Genomic DNA, 17,224 nt, shown 5'->3' with positions numbered 1-17,224 from the left:
AATAAAACCTCAGTTTTGTTTTATAGGCCATTTCCTAATAATTTGAGGCCAATTAAAACAACTCACTAGTCATAATTCATTTATAACTAACCAGAATCTAAACCAAGGTAACATTACATTTTGGGTAGAAATTATTGGTACATGTGAGAGGTAGGTGATATTTTTGTAACAAGACAACAGCTTTGGAAAGCTCTTTCCGGAACACCTTCTGTTTGAACCAGTCTGTTTGAGCGCCGTGATAAGACATTTTGGTTAATTAAATTACTGATCTCTTTGATTACTTATATACGCAAGAAAAATAGGCATTATAATTGTGTGATCTTGGGCAAGTTACTTAGCTTTTCTTTCATTTATGAAGTACAGCTATCAAAATCTACTCTATCCTGTTGTATGAATTCAATGAGATGGTTTGTGTAAATGCTTAGCACAATGCCTGGTATGTACAAAGTAATTGAAAACTTCTTGTTCTTATATAGTATTATATGTTATGGACATATTCAACATGAAATTATAATTTAATACCATATGTAGTAATTATTAAATCACAAGAAACACTTTATCCACAAAGCTTCTCAATAACATTCCCTTTGAACCTGAATCTCTTCAAATGTGCTTGGAACCGCTGAGCAAACGTGTACCACCTAATGAGCAGTTATAAGAGTACTCTTTGTTTTTCTTCTCTTTCATTCGTTTCTCCTTACCAATCTTTTAAACATATTCTAAATTTATCTCTCCAACCCCCACCCAATAAATCCACAATTAAAAGGCATTCTCTTTTAGGACACAGGCTCCCTGGGATTTGACCCTCCTCTCTCCTTCCAGTAGTCCTTCCTTCCTCCTCCCCGCACCCCCCTTTCTTTCTTCTGATCATCCCCACAGTTCCTGGGACATTGCTTAGGACATTTTGTTTTGTTTTGTTCTCCTAGCAAATGTTGAATGAGTAGCTGAATAAAAGTTTACAAAAACTACAGTCACTTTTCATTTTATAAACATCCCCATGCTTGACACCAGTGTCATTGTCACAGACATGACCTGTCTAGCTGATCTAGCTGACCTAGGACCAAAGAGCAATTACAAGACAGGTTGAGGGACAGGCTAGGATGTTATCTTATGGGATTATTGGGACGTGAAGGAAACCTTCCTGAGAGTGATAGGTGGGGCAGCCCTGAACCAGGCAGGGGAAAAAGGTGACATTTTAGGAAATGAGATAGTGTGAGGTGGCATGGTTTGTGCAAGAACCTGACAGATCTGTGTTCCTGAGACCCAAGGGCAAGGTGGAGAGGCAGGAGTTAGACAGAGAAAGCTGGTAGGGGTCAGGCCACAGTCTCCTCAGACATACTGTGAGCGTGGACGTCATTGTGTGGAGGTGAGAGAGTAACAGGGAGGGATTTGGATCCTGCCTCACTTTCACCCTTAACTTCCTGGCCTTCCCAGTATGTGTTTACCTCCTGTTCTGTGCTAGGCACGGTCCCTTAGATCTGGCTGCAAGTGCCTATTCCTGGGAGGCTGGAGTCCACAGGGCACAGAGGAAGCTGCCCACATCCTCCTCGCCTCCTGGCTCCTGGTGTGTTTCCAGTGCAGACTGGACTGTCCTTGAGCAGGGGCTGGTTTATTCTGGGTTATCAGATCTTATTTTACTTTTTAAATGCTCTCTCTCTTTTTTTTTTTTTTGCCTCTACTCAAAGGTGAAGTTTTCAGATGCCATTGTCTTGTTTTGCTTCCCTTTTGGTTGTTTAAAAGTAAAATTTCTGAACTTTAGGTATGATGAGTCCATTAGTGAAGTGGTGAGAAGAATGAAGAAGAATCACCTGAAACACATTTATTTATTGTAATAATTATAATATTTATTATAAAATTGCAGTATTATGATATTTATCATTAAGGTGGCTTAATAGTCACTGTAAAAACAGTGATGACTTGGACTTTAGCTAAAGTTAGCCATACTCACTTAAGGAACTCATTGTTTCTTCTTGGAGATGGAATTCAAAACAAATTTAATCTTAGTTAATGCTTTTATTTATTTAGTTTTTTGTCATGGCAGTTGGCTTTCTTTCCTCTCAGAATTGTTTGTTCACCTATTTATATATTATAATATCTATAATTGCTCTTCACAGTGCCATTTATGTCTTAAAATAGAAGTTCTGGTTCCCTTGGGAGCATTTAATTAAACAAATGTGTTAGTATAGATCATTTAAAATTCAGTACCCTCTCCTCAACTCTCAATTTTATTAAAGTGAAATGAGAAAGAAAGAGCATCAGGTGTGATTTCTCTTTAATGTGTTTTCATGTTATATATCATGCACAGTTTTAGTTAGGAGAGTAAGCTCAGCTATATTTTCAGACTGTTAATATCAATTTTTTTAACCTAAGAAAGTCCTTCAGATGTTAATAAATTATTTTAAATAAAGGAATGTCGCTTCTTTATCTGCGCAAAGCCAATTGGCTTCAGTCTTTTGGTAGGAAGAGCAGAGGTTAGGGTTAGCCAAGGTCAGTGGCAAAGAAGGATGGTTTCCTGATGGTGCCCCCATTCTCAAAGTCTAGCTGACTGGGCTGGGCTTGACACCCTGACTTAGCAGGTAGGGCTAAAAAGACATTAAGTGTTTCCATTTGTTGTTCCCCCAGGACAATGATTACCAAACAAAGCTGTTCTCCACTTCATATACCAGCCTGCAAAAGTGGCAAACTGCCTTTTAACTTTTTGTGGTTTTTCTCTCTCTTCTTGACGTTCATCTTAACAGGATTTCGTCAGAATGAAGCGGCAGTAGGGTTGATCCAGGGCTGTACCTCCTGAGGGACACTTCCTTCTGGGTGTTTTGTATCTTCTGACCTGATTTGATTTCTTGACTGTTAAGGCCACACTTTGGTTTACACTGTAAAATAATCTGACAAGCAGGCTGGCAGCCCTCAGGGAGTCATGCTTCAACTGTTGGAGCCTTGCTTTTTCTTTCATTAGGTGTTATCACTCACTGTGGCAGATTTGTGGTTTGTCTCCACAAAGCTAAGTTGAAGCAGTGCCATGTGTAATGATATGAAAAACAAGTACTGCAAAGGATGATGCTTCAGATAGGCGGTGGATATATTTTCTGTGTCTTAAATAAGAATTTCTTGCTAGGTAGCTTTTTAAAATCACTCAGTTTCAGCTCTCATCCTTTTTGGGGGGTTATTTATTATATTTCTATTCCCCAAACTAGATTATCATTATTGAAAAGCAGAACATATTTCATTCATCTGTTCCCCATATCCATAAAATCTAATGCAAGCTGCAGAAAGCAGCTTAGCAAATATTTTTTTTGACCTGGAAGCAGAATCATGTTCTGAATTCACAACAATTTACTTTTTCTTTTCCTTTTTCCCCTCTTGAGAACCTAGGCCCTTTTAAAAAATGCTAATTTGCAGTTTGAAGCTATTTAGGTGAAAAATACAAGCAGCAGCAGCAAAAGAGACGAAGCAGGCACTTTTGGATATTGTAATTACATATAAGGTTTGTTTTTATTATAGTTCTTCAGGTTTAATCATGCTCTTGATTCCATGAAATGTCATAGAATCACAGGACTGAGAAGGTCTCCAAAGGTCTTTTAGTCTTTGTCTCTGAAGAGACATGAGTTTAAACTTTTGCAAACATTTACTTCCCCTGTAGTTTTCTTTTAAAATATCAAAGAAAGGAAGGATGCACAGAAGTCTAATCCTTTTTTAAATAAATGATATTTATTTTAGCCTTTTTTGGACTATGCTTTAGCCATCTAATAATCTATTCTCATCTTCTTGCTACTTTGGGGAGTTTTCTTTCTCTGATCTCTCTTCTCTTTCCAGAAGGAACTTCAAACTTCTTACCTTTCTATATACAGAGCATTTTAGCAACTCCTTCTTGTTCCTTGAACATGCATCTGCAGGATGTGGGTGAATCTCAACCTTGACCAGTAGTGGTTAATCATGACATTATTCCAGGACAAGTGCAAATGTTTTCCTGACAGATTTTGGTGAATGAGATTTCTCTTTGCCTCATTACATTTTCATGTAATGTAAATGACTCCAATCCTTCCTTCTTTCACCATAGTGCTTACTTCCCAAAAATATACTATAAACTTTGTTTTCTCTCTTTTTAGTCCTCTGGTCAGGTCAACACCTATCATCCAGGTTTAGAGCAGAGATGATTACAGGGTTCTAAAAAAGGTCAGACCGCTCCAGATTGTAGCATTCATGGTTGTTGGGAGCACAGGTGACTCAGTTCCTGGAGTTTGCCCAACACCACCATTTGCAATGCAAGCTATATTTTGTCATTGTTATTATAATTATCACTATTATTATTTTTAAATCTTCACTTTCCTTCAATCGGATTTCTAGGTTTTCAGTCTAACTTATTCTGTTCTGCTTGTAGCTATTTTCCCCCGCACCCCCCATAACAATAACAGATTCTACTGGTTAAAATAGTGTATATGGTGGTTGTATCACTGATTCTTTTTGGTTAATTCAAGGAAGAGCAATTTTGCAAGTCTGATCATTTAGTGTGGACTTCCTGGCCTGATGTTTTGAGTAAGATTTTTGATAACTGTGATGATAGACGAACCATGCACGATGCTGAGGTAACAACATGGGAGGAAAACTTTAGATGACAGAGACAAGGAAGCTTTCCCAGGGGAGGAGAATTATGGTGTCCTAAAGCCAGAGTAGGAGGCAGCCAGGTGAGAAGACCATAATGGTAGAAGAAGAAGGTTCCAGGAGGATAGAAGAGCATACGTAAAGACCTGAATGTAGAGAATACCATGGTCATGTTCAGGCAACCATGAAAGTTTGTCATGACGTAAGCATAGAAAGCTGGGTGAGCAAAAGAGAAAGAGGAAGCAGGTATTGATTTTCATCATGTTGAGCCTTGCAAGTCATATTAAGAAAGCTAATAATGATGGAGACCTACTCAAAGGTTTTATAAAAGGGAATTGCATTATTATTGATATTTTAGGAGACTTACTCTGTCTAGCTTGGTGTGAAAAACTAGCAGCAGTGGGACTCCAATAGCTGGATATAAAATAATCCAAGAGACATGATGGTGTCCTAAAGAAGAAGAAATGGGTGAATTTTAATATTATTAACAGGGCAAAATGGGCAAACAAGATGGAACACTCTGCTGCTCCCATCATATTTACAATTAAAAAATTATGCAACAAGACTTTATACCAACACTAGAACTGGGGTGGAGCAATCTCCCCCGGGAACACACCAAAGAGGGGGAGTTCCTTGTTTGTTTGTTTGTTTGTTTTTTTCCTGATTGACAGTTTTCTTGAATAAACACTGGTCAGAAGTGGAAAGACTGGACTTAGAGTCCTACTTTGTGTGTATTCTGGGATTGGAGAAACTTCCTGCAGATGATGAGATGCTGGTCCAAGTGGTTTCCCAATTACAGCACTGGCCAGTTTTTATTAGAAGTGCTTTCCTTTTCCAATCAGTGTATTCAAATCTCTTAATTACCCCTTGTCTTCTTTTCAAAGAAGGCTAAGAAATAAAGCAAGTAGGGTCAAAATATCTCCCTTGTTAAGTGGATATTGGGCTATCTGGCTTATATCTGCTAGCTTCCTTATACTCAACACAAGGATTTAGGCAGTTTGCCCAACCAACATGGCCTTCAGCAGAGGAAGAAGGGAAATATGTGTTTCCAGCAGGGAGATTGCTCCAAAGAGAAAAGGAGGAGCAGAGGGAACTGTTACTTTAGCTACTTCTCCTTCCAACTCCTGTGGGGGAAGTAGGTGAGCAGATAGCCACTGCATATGGCTGTGAATCTTTGTCCTATGAAAGAAGCATTCATTCGTTCCCCACTAACAGTCCTCGGCTTGGTGAGTCAACCTAAAACATCAAGCCCGGGATGAACCAATGCTGGGATCTCCCCAAATGGGGGAAACTCAGCACTCATTCACAAGTTTCTACCTCAGTAACCACCTCTAGTCTTCTGGTCTGATCCTGGGACTACTGAGAAGCATGTGGAATAATTTTGTCTCTAAAAGGTTCTGAAATAAACTAGAAATGTATAGTATTCAGTACCCTTTGCATCCAAAGCTTAAAAAAATCCATTTCTATTTTATTTCCCATCCCCAATTATCCAGCCATGTTCCAAACTGTGGCTTATCAGAAAAATGGTTTCCAAGAGGAAAAACCCTTCGGTAGATGGTCCATCCTTGGTTCAGGTAATGCCTGATTTCTTATCACCATGCACTGATATTTCTAAACAATGACAATAAGTTAAAACACTCTTCCCTATGGGGAGGTCAGCTCTTCTACTAATTAGTGACTGTTATTAGAAGTTCTACTCTGAGATCAACTAATATCATAAAATGCTCTAAAATGAAGGCATAAAGATCCTGCAATAATAAAATGCCTGTGACAAAGAGATGCCCCATATTTGAATAAACTTCCTCCTATCATCAAATGACCAGAGAGAAATTAAGGCCCAAAGATTTAATACTCTCACAATTAAAGCAAAAGACATTAAAATCCTTGGGAATTGATCCTCCCAGTAATTTAAATTTTCTATCTCTGTGAGTTAAAAGCTCAATTTCTTTTTCTGCTCAGTCTTAGCAAGAAGGTAGGGTTGGCTTCTTTAGCAGCTGCAGTCTGGGCTCCCTCTCACTGGTTAGAGTGTGGGTTCCCCAGGAATCAGCCGCTTTGGTGCTACATCTTAATATACTGCACACATTTATCAGAATGACCACAACCTCCAAATTAAAAAAAATTCATTTCCAAAGCCCTTGAGCAGCCATTAAAGGGACTGATATTTCCTTAAAACACCATATTTTATGTTGCCAAAGACTCCAAGGTTTCTGAATGGAAAGTAGGAAGAGAAATCCATCTTTGTTTTAGTTTCTCTAAGACACCAGAGGTCAATGTCCGAGCCTCCAGAATTCTCTTAACAAGGCATGCTGTGAGCCAAAGTGGGGCAGGGAGAGACTTTGTTGGTTAAAACAACTGCAGGTTTTTCTCTCCCAGTTTTGGAAGTCAGAAGTCTGCCATCAGCTTTACTGCATCAAAATTAAAGTGTCAGCAGGACTGCATGCCTCCGGAAGCTCTAGTGAGGAATCCACTCCTTGCCTCTTCCAACCACCTCTGGCTTGGTGTTTCTTGCCTTGTGGACACACCATCGTGATCTCTGCCTCTGTGGGCATATTTCTTTCCTTCTCATCTGTGTCAAATATTTCCCTACCTCTTTCCAATAGGGATGCTTAGAATTGGGTTTAGTGCTCACATGAACAATCCAGAAATATTTCTTCATCTCCAGATCCTTAATTTAATTGCATCTTCAAATACTCTTTTTTTTTTTTTTCAAATAAGATAACATAGCATAGGTTCCAGGGATTGGGATATAAATAGGTTTTTGAAGAGCCATTTTTCAATCCACCATAAGCTTTATGGCCATTTGAAGGTATAGAGACAGTAGCATCTACTAACTTTTTCTTGTGTTATATACCCTAGACAGTTGAACTAATTGTCTTCTTTTCTTTTCTTTCTTTCCCAAATCCTGCTACTTTATGCTTATTTATTGTGGCTAAATTTAACAAATTAATCCATAGATTACATGATATCGAATTAAACATGGATTCAGGACATAACCAGAGGAAAATGGACACCACTCAGAGATCTTGGTCTTGGAATGGAAACAGCAAATAAGAATGAGACTTTGTTTTTTTGTTTTTTTGTACTGGGGATTGAACTCAGGGGCACTTGACCACTGAACCACATCCCCAGCCCTAATTTGTAATTTTATTTAGAGACAGGGTCTCACTGAATTCCTTAGCACCCCACCATTGCTGAGGCTGTCTTTGACCTGCAATCCTCCTGTCTCAGCCTCCCGAGCCACTGGGATTACAGGTGTGCACCACCGTGCCCAGCAAGAATGAGACTATTTTTTAAAATATTAGGATAAAAGATAAACACATTTTCAGTTGTACAGGGGTTTTGCTTTGCCGGTTGCATTATGTTATGTGGGAACATTTTTTTTTTTTTAAAGAAGCATAAGTGTAGAAGAAAATTGGTGTAGGACACACCAAGAGATCAACTTCACTGAATGTTTTAATTCTTTATGATTGCCCCATTTCTGAACCCTTGTCATTAGTTTAGGGAATTCCAATCCATATAAGGCAGAGCCAGCCTCAATATTGAAACTGAAAATACCAAGCATTTGCTTGCTACTGAGGCATGGTCAACCTCGTCACACTTTGCAGTAGCGACAGCAAGACTGAGGTATCTCAGAGACCCGCTCCAGTGAGTCAGGAGGTGCAGTGTGGTTGCCTGCGGCCTACATTGGTAAATGGGTGGAAACTCTGATGACAGCATAGAATACCCAGTGTGTTGGTGGCACTGTCAGGAAAAGTTGTACAGACTGTGCTCGGTGATGATGACAGTAGTATTTTAAAATGAAGTTCTGTCAAGTATTTAGGGTATTTTAGTTTCTTAGCTATGATAGTCTCCAAGTATGTTCTCTTGTCTCATGAACATCCTATAAGCTACCCTAATTGTTTTATATATTCTTCTGCTTTTTTAGATGAAGCATCTCATATTGTAATTAAGTGTGCTAATGCAAATTGGCTAATTTTATTAAATATATAAATAATAAAGTGAAGAATATTGCCTAGAAAACAGAATTAAAAGATGAACATGTAACAAATTGGAGAAAAAGATAAGAAAATTGGAAACCAGACCTTCCAACCCAGGGTAGTTCCAGAAAGAAATAACCAAGAAAACAGGAAGAAATTACCAAAGAAGTAATGGAAAATGATTTCCCTCCTTTGAAGGCTGAGGTTTCCAGACTCAGGGTCTATTAATTTTCCAGATCAACATATGGGAAAAAAAAGGCCAACATCAAATAATATTTCTTTGAAATTTCAGAAAAGCAGAGATGAAGAGAAAAATACAGGTCATAAAGAATGGAAATTCAAATGGCTAGAATAAAGGATACTAGAGGACAGTAGAGAAATACCTTGAAAACTCTAAGGCAAATGACTTAACTTAGAAATGACTTTTAACTAGAAACTTTAACTTGGGTTTCGACTCTCAATCAATCTATCAATTAAGATTCATGAGAAGTCTATGTATTCATTCTCAGGAAGTTACTACAGAATATGATTCAGCAAATTGATCAGGCAAAACAAAAAAAAAAAAAAAGAGAGAGAGAGAGAGAGAAATACATGGTACCCAAGAATCTGGGGTTTCAGTACAAGAAAGAAGTGAAGTTTCAGAATTAACAGCTAAGCACCAGGGCTTACCAGTTGTTACAGCTGCATCCAGTTCTGATTAGATTAGAGCTGGATGTACAGCTTCATCCTCAAAGAGAAAAAAAAAAAAACAATTAAATGGCTCCCTAGCATTTGAATTGGATGATTATGGGCAGGCAAATCAGTTGAAGTGTTTGTAAAACCATAGAATGGGCACATAGAAATCTAAGCAATGATAAATAAAGCAATCATGACCTTTAAGGAAGACAACATTTTAGGAACCAGAAAGTCAGAAGTGGAAACTTAAGCAGAGTAAGCTATTTGACTTAAAAAAAAAACAACAATGTTTACATAATTTAAAAGGTAAACATTGATTTAGTAAAAGTAAAGTCATGATATAAAGGGAAGTGCAGGAAGGAAAAGTTGTAGAAGATTGGGGGTGTAAAAGATCTAAATCTTATTTTAAAGGAAGTTACTAGATAATGTATAAAATAGATAAGTCAAGAAATAAATGCGGGAGTAGGAGCAAAGCATAGCCGCCGCACGCACCCGCAATGTAGGCAGACCTGCGACTGACCGGCAGAACAGGCCCAGCGGCCCACTGGCATGGTAGACACACCACCCCAAATGGAGGAGGGGAAGAGCCGCCGCCGGCGCCTGCAAGGTAGGCAGACTTGCAACCGACAGGGAGAACAGACCCAGCGGCCCACCAGCGTGGTAGACACATCACCCCAATTGGAGGAACGGCCCAGCTGCCGCCAGCAAGGTAGGTAGACCGCGAGTCCCAGAGAAGGGGCCCAGCAGCCTTCCAGCCTAGTTGAAAGATCATCCCAATTGGAGGAGGGGCACAGCTGCCGCCTGCGCCTGCTAGGTAGGCAAAACTGCAACCTGGAGAACAGGCCCAGCGGCCCACCAGCGTGGTAGACAGATCACCCCTATTGGAGGAGGGGCCCAGCCGTTGCCCGCAAGGTAGGCAGATCGCACGACCTGGAGAAGGGACCCAGCGGCCCGCCGGCATGATAAACAGATCACCCCAATTGGAGGAGAAGCACAGCCGCCGCCCACCCCTGCAAGGGAGACTTTGCAACTATACAAGAGCAATATAAATATATAGGGGGAAAATTCAATAACACAACAGTTTCACCAAGCAGAAAGAAACGCGATCAGTATGAAAAGACAAGGAAAGAAAGGACCACAAGCAATGCAGGTCAACTCAACTTTAGAAGAGGTAATAGCTGCAGTAGATGGAATATCAGATAAAGAATTCAGGATTTACATGCTTCAGATGATCTGGAGTCTCAAGGAAGACATTAGAAAGCAAAATCAGACAATGAAAGATCACTTCGACAAGGAATTACATAAACAAATCCAAGAAGCAAAAGATCAACTATATAGGGAGATAGAGGTTATAAAAAACAAACAAACAGAAATCCTAGAAATGCAGGAAGCAATAAACCAACTTAAAAACTCAAATGAGAATACTACCAGCAGAGTAGAACACTTAGAAGATAGAACATCAGACAATGAAGACGAAGTATTTCAACTTGAAAAGAACATAGACATCTCAGCGAGACTCTTAAGAAACCATGAGCAGAACATCCAAGAAATATGGGATAACATAAAGAGACCAAACTTAAGAGTCATTGGGATACAGGAAGGTATAGCGGTCCAAACCAAAGGAATGAGCAATCTGTTCAATGAAATAATATGAGAAAACTTCCCAGACTTGAAGAATGAGACAGAATCCCAAATCCTAGAAGCCTACAGGATGCCGAATGTGCAAAATCATAAGAGACCCACACCTAGACACATTATAATGAAGATGCCCAACATACAGAATAAGGAGAGAATTTTAAAAGCTACAAGAGAAAGGAGGCAGATTACATTTAGGGGTAAACCAATCAGGATAACAGCTGATCTTTCAACACAGACTCTGAAAGCTAGAAGATCCTGGAACAACATATTTCAAACGCTGAAAGAAAATGGGTTCCAACCAAGAATTGTGTATCCAGTGAAATTAGGCTTCAGGATGGAAAATGAAATTAAAACCTTCCACGATAAACAAAAGCTAAAAGAATTTGCAGCTAGTAAACCATCTCTTCAAAACATCCTCGGGAAAACATTACAGGAAGAGGAAATGGAAAATAACAATGAAAACCAACAGTGGGAAGTAATACAGTAAAGGGGAAAAATAATCAAAGAGGAAAAACAAACCATGTTAAGTAACATAAATAAACAAATATGGCTGGAAGAACAATCCATATCTCAATAATAACCCTAAATGTTAATGGCTTAAACTCACCAATTAAGAGACACAGGCTAGTAGAATGGATCAAAAAAAAAAAAAAAACCAAAAAAGATCCAACAATATGCTGCCTACAGGAGATGCATTTGATAGGAAAAGACATACATAGACTGAAGGTGAAAGGTTAGGAAAAATGATATCACTCATATGGACTTTGGAAACAAGCAGGAGTGTCCATACTCATATCAAATAAAATAGATTTCAAGCCAAAGTTAATCAAAAGGGATAAAGAGGGACACTACATACTGCTCAAGGGAACCATACACCAACAAGACATAACAACCATAAATATATATGCTCCAAACAATGGTGCAGCTATGTTCATCAAACAAACTCTTCTCAAGTTCAAGAGTCTAATAGACCACCATACAATAATTATGGGAGACTTCAACACACCTCTCTCACCACTGGACAGATCTTCCAAACAAAAGTTGAATAAAGAAACTATAGAACTCAATAATACAATTAACAACCTAGACTTAATTGACATATATAGAATATACCACCCAACATCAAGTAGTTACACTTTTTTCTCAGCAGCACATGGATCCTTCTCAAAAATAGATCATATATTATGTCACAGGGCAACTCTTAGACATTATAAAGGAGTAGAGATAATACCATGCATCTTATCTGATCATAATGGAATGAAACTGGAAATCAACAATAAAAGAAGGAAGGAAAAATCATGCATCACTTGGAGAATGAGCAATAGGTTACTGAATGATCAATGGGTTATAGAAGACATCAAGGAGGAAATTAAAAAATTCTTAGAGATAAATGAAAACACAGACACAACATATCGGAATCTATGGGACACAATGAAAGCAGTGCTAAGAGGAAAATTCATTGCCTGGAGTTTATTCCTTAAAAAAAGGAAAAACCAACAAATAAATGACCTCACACTTCATCTCAAAATCCTAGAAAAATAAGAGCAAAACAACAGCAAAAGAAGTAGAAGGCAAGAAATAATTAAAATCAGAGCTGAAATTAATGAAATCGAAACAAAAGAAACAATTGAAAAAATTGACAAAACTAAAAGTTGGTTCTTTGAAAAAATAAATAAGATTGACAAACCCTTAGCCATGCTAACGAAGAGAAGAAGAGAGAGAATTCAAATTATTAGCATACAGGATGAAAAAGGCAATATCACAACAGACACTTCAGAAATACAGAAGATAATTAGAAATTATTTTGAATCCTTATACTCCAATAAAATAGAAGATAGTGAAGGCATCGATAAATTTATTAAGTCATATGATCTACCCAGATTGAATCAGAAGGATATAGACAACCTAAACAGACCAATATCAATTGAGGAAATAGAAGAAACCATCAAAAGACTACCAACTAAGAAAAGCCCAGGACCGGATAGGTATACAGCAGAGTTTCACAAAACCTTTAAAGAAGAACTAATACCAATACTTTTCAAGCTATTCCAGGAAATAGGAAAAGAGGGAGAACTTCCAAATTCATTCTACAAGGCCAAAATCACCCTGATTCCTAAACCAGACAAAGACAATTCAAAGAAAGAAAACTACAGACTAATATCTCTAATGAATCTAGATGCAAAAATCCTCAATAAAATTCTGGCAAATCAGATACAAAAACATATCAAAAAAGTTGTGCACCACGATCAAGCAGGATTCATCCCTGGGATGCAAGGCTGGTTCAATATACGGAAATCAATAAATGTTATTCACCACATCAATAGACTTAAAGATAAGAACCATATGATCATCTCCATAAATGCAGAAAAAGCATTCGACAAAGTACAGCATCCCTTTATGTTCAAAACTCTAGAAAAACTAGGGATAATAGGAACATACCTCAATAATGTAAAAGCTATCTATGCTAAGCCTCAGGCTAGCATCATTCTGAACAGAGAAAAATTGAAGGCATTCCTTCTAAAATCTGGAACAAGACAGGGATGCCCTCTCTCACCACTTCTGTTCAACATAGTTCTTGAAACAGTGGCCAGAGCAATTAGACAGACAAAAGAAATTAAAGGCATAAAAATAGGAAAAGAAAAACTTAAATTATCACTATTTGCAGATGACATGATTCTATACCTAGCAGACCCAAAAGGGTCTACAAAGAAACTATTAGAGCTAATAAACGAATTCAGCAAAGTGGCAGGATATAAAATCAACACGCATAAATCAAAGGCATTCCTGTATATCAGCAACAAATCCTCTGAAATGGAAATCAGGACAACCACTCCATTCACAATATCCCCCCCAAAAATAAAATACTTGGGAATCAACCTAACAAAAGAGGCGAAAGACTTATACATTGAAAACTACAGAACCCTAAAGAGAGAAATAGAAGAAGATCCTAGAAGATGGAAAAATATACCCTGTTCATGGATAGGCAGAACTAACATCATCAAAATGGCAATATTACCAAAAGTTCTCTATAGGTTTAATGCAATGCCAATCAAAATCCCAATGGCATTTCTTGTAGAAATAGATAAAGCAATCATGAAATTCATATGGAAAAATAAAAGACCCAGAATAGCAAAAACAATTCTAAGCAGGAAGTGTGAATCAGGCGGTATAGCGATACCAGACTTCAAACTATACTACAGAGCAATAGTAACAAAAACAGCATGGTACTGGTACCAAAACAGGCGGGTGGACCAATGGTACAGAATAGAGGACACAGAAACCAATCCACAATATTACAACTGTCTTATATTTGATAAAGGGGCTAAAAGCATGCAATGGAGGAAGGATAGCATCTTCAACAAATGGTGCTGGGAAAACTGGAAATCCATATGCAACAAAATGAAACTGAATCCCTTTCTCTCACCATGCACAAAAGTTAACTCAAAATGGATCAAGGAGCTTGATATCAAATCAGAGACACGGCATCTAATAGAAGAAAAATTTGGCTACGATCTACATACTGTGGGGTCGGGCTCCAAATTCCTCAATAGGACACCCATAACACAAGAGTTAATAACTAGAATCAACAAATGGGACTTACTCAAACTGAAAAGTTTTTTTCTCATCAAAAGAAACAATAAGAGAGGTAAATAGAGAGCCTACATCCTGGGAACAAATCTTTACTCCTCACACTTCAGACAGAGCCCTAATATCCAGAGTATACAAAGAACTCAAAAAATTAAACAATAAGAAAACAAATAACCCAATCAACAAATGGGCCAAGGACCTGAACAGACACTTCTCAGAGGAGGACATACAATCAATCAACAAGTACATGAAAAAATGCTCACCATCTCTAGAAGTCAGAGAAATGCAAATCAAAACCACCCTAAGATACCATCTCACTCCAGTAAGATTGGCAGCCATTAGGAAGTCAAACAACAACAAGTGCTGGCGAGGATGTGGGGGAAAGGGTTCACTTGTACATTGCTGGTGGGACTGCAAATTGGTGCGGCCAATTTGGAAAGCAGTATGGAGATTTCTTGGAAAGCTGGGAATGGAACCACCATTTGACCCAGCTATTCCCCTTCTCGGTCTATTCCCTAAAGACCTAAAAAGAGCACACTACAGGGACACTGCTACATCGATGTTCATAGCAGCACAATTCACAAAAGCAAGACTGTGGAACCAACCTAGATGCCCTTCAATAGACGAATGGATAAAAAAAAATGTGGCATTTATACACAATGGAGTATTACTCTGCATTAAAAAATGACAAAATCATAGAATTTGCAGGGAAATGGATGGCATTAGAGCAGATTATGCTAAGTGAAGCTAGCCAATCCCTAAAAAAACAAATGCCAAATGTCTTCTTTGATATAAGGAGAGTAACTAAGAACAGAGTAGGGACGAAGATCATGAGAAGAAGATTAACATTAAACAAGGATGAGAAGTGGGAGGGAAAGGGAGAGAGAAGGGAAATTGCATGGAAAGGGAAGGAGACCCTCAGGGTTTTGCAAAATTACATACAAGAGGAAGTGAGGGGAAAGGGAAAAACAAACAAAAAAAAAAAAAACAAGGGGGAGAAATGAATTACAGTAGATGGGGTAGAGAGAGAAGAGGGGAGGGGAGGGGAGGGGAGGGAAGGGGGATAGTAGAGGATAGGAAAGGCAGCAGAATACAACAGACACTAGTATGGCAATTGGTAAATCAATGGCTGTGTAACCGATGTGATTCTGCAATCTGTATACGGGGTAAAAATGGGAGTTCATAACCCACTTGAATCAAAGTGTGAAATATGATATATCAAGAACTATGTAATGTTTTGAACAACCAACAATAAAAATTTAAAAAAGAAATAAATGCATGGAAATAAATAAATTTATAAAAATGAAGTTGAATTTCAGAAGACATTAAATTAAACATGTTGCAATTATTGCCTCTGAGTTGTCAGAGTGGGCATAGCAGAAGACAGCTTTACGTCTTTTAATTTTATTTGATTTAGTGTCTATGGAAAATCATAAAACATCTTGCATCATATTCACTAACTGAAATGAAACAATTGTGTGTACTTGACCAGGGAAAGATAAAAAAACTGGTTTATCTGTCCCATTGTACAAGCCCACCCCAACTTTAGCTTCCTCCTTCCCCTCTTTCCCGTTCCCTCAATCAAACAGGATTTTCCCTCACCCTGGGTAAAGGGCGGTCTCAGCTGAAAGAGATAACAGTTACTTTTTCTTTGCTTTGGTGCTTCTCAGTCTTTAGGTCTTGACTAGTTAAGTATTATTAAAAAATAATTTCAATTTAACTTGAGTATTGCATTACTCATTAATTTTATAATCTAAACCCAAACCATAAATTGTTGAAATACAAGATAACAAATATTCATCTTTATAATAAGAGTAAATGTTATTGAACTCTTGCTATATGCTAGTTCTGCTCCAGGAGTTTTGTGTATTCCATCTCATTTATTCCTCATAAAAACCTTATGAAGTAGGATGATAATCACTCTTATGTTTAGTGGAAATGGATGCCTAATATTGTCCATGGATGGTGGGTGGCAAGATTCCATGTTCTTTTATTGTTCATATCCAGTAACTTGAGTGGGTAAGTTTTTGTGGGATTCCCAATCATCATATGTACCTTACAAATCTGATGTTCTTGGTCACTGTTTTCTGTTCTTGAGACATTATCTGCAACAGTAAGAGGAGAAATGGCAGATTTGCAAGCTAGGATGCCTTTCTAAAAAATGTGTGCTGGGCTCCAGCTTTAACATGGACTCATTTAGATTATGCTGCAGTCCCGGCATGAATGCTGCCATTCTTTCCCCTTTTGAAACCACGGAAGGCAGAACCGATTCTCACAATACTCAGTCTCTGAGTCTGGATGGAGCAACAGGCCTTATTTACAATGCAGCACTCTAAACAGCCATTCCTCACCAAACAAAGTTGGCTCTCCATGCGATCTCTGTCGTCTTCCTTAGTCTATGAGGTCCTTTATTAAAGGCAATCTTCAATTCTAAACATTAGCATTCCAGTGAGGTTTGGCTTCTTCCCGCTGTTAGAAAACAGTATAGTTACAAAGTGCTTTCACACATATTGTTTAATTAGCTATCGTTTATTAAATATTTATTACATAGGAGACACTCTATACAAACTTTAACTTTCAAGGTGAACATTGTTTTGCCCACTTTAGTGATAAGGAAATAAGCTCAGAGAAGTGAAATGACTTCCATGTGTCACTAGTTGGTAAATGGCAGAACTTGAACTAGAGTTTGGATTTCTTGCAGGTCAAGTTCTCAGTTTCTTTCAAACACTGTACCCCTGTTTTCAATCATT

Source organism: Callospermophilus lateralis, chromosome 2 (genome assembly GCF_048772815.1).
Source record: "Callospermophilus lateralis isolate mCalLat2 chromosome 2, mCalLat2.hap1, whole genome shotgun sequence".
In the NCBI taxonomy this organism is placed as follows: Eukaryota; Metazoa; Chordata; class Mammalia; order Rodentia; family Sciuridae; genus Callospermophilus; species Callospermophilus lateralis.
Note: the sequence above shows the minus strand (reverse complement) of the source record.